This window comes from Arachis hypogaea, chromosome 9 (genome assembly GCF_003086295.3).
Source record: "Arachis hypogaea cultivar Tifrunner chromosome 9, arahy.Tifrunner.gnm2.J5K5, whole genome shotgun sequence".
Classification (NCBI taxonomy): domain Eukaryota; kingdom Viridiplantae; phylum Streptophyta; class Magnoliopsida; order Fabales; family Fabaceae; genus Arachis; species Arachis hypogaea.
In genome coordinates, this window is record NC_092044.1 from 54,230,432 (window position 1) to 54,231,225 (window position 794).

At 40.8% G+C, this 794-nt stretch overlaps 1 non-coding gene across 1 annotated transcript; it reads right to left on the bottom strand.

Moving 5' to 3' along the window:
* Positions 1-387: 387 nt before the first annotated feature.
* Positions 388-495, bottom strand: LOC112713449 (small nucleolar RNA R71). The gene has a single exon (XR_003158421.1). It is a non-coding gene; the product is annotated as a small nucleolar RNA R71 (small nucleolar RNA).
* Positions 496-794: the final 299 nt, after the last annotated feature.

The window sequence follows — 794 nt, forward strand, 5'->3', positions numbered from 1 at the left end:
GACAACAACAATAATGTAAGGAGGATGCCTGGTGATTATACTACACCTACTTCCAATTTTTATGGAAGAAGCATCTCAATCCCTGCCATTGGAGCAAACAATTTTGAGCTGAAGCCTCAACTAGTTGCTCTAATGCAACAGAACTGCAAGTTTCATGGACTTCCATCAGAAGATCCCTATCAGTTTTTAACTGAGTTCTTGCAGATCTGTGATACTGTTAAGACTAATGGAGTAGATCCTGAAGTCTACAGGCTCATGCTTTTCCCTTTTGTTGTAAGAGACAGAACTAGAACTTGGTTGGACTCACAACCTAAAGATAGCCTGGACTCTTGGGATAAGCTGATCACGGCCTTCTAGACCAAGTTCTTTCCTCCTCAAAGGCTGAGCAAGCTTAGAGTGGATGTTCAGACCTTCAGGCAAAAAGATGGTGAATTCTTTTATGAAGCTTGGGAAAGATACAAGCAGTTGACCAAAAAGTGTCCTTCTGATATGCTTTCCGAGTGGACCATTTTGGATATATTCTATGATGGTCTATCTGAGTTCTCTAAGATATCACTGGACCATTCTGTAGGTGGATCCATTCACCTAAAGAAAACGCCTGCAAAAGCTCAAGAACTCATTGACATGGTTGCAAATAACCAATTCATGTACACCTCTGAGAGAAATCCTGTGAGTAATGGGATGCCTCAGAAGAAGGGAGTTATTGAAATCGATGCTCAGAACAAAATTTTGACCCAACAAGTCAATATGATATCTCAGAGTCTGAATGGATTGCAAAATGCATCCAACAGTAC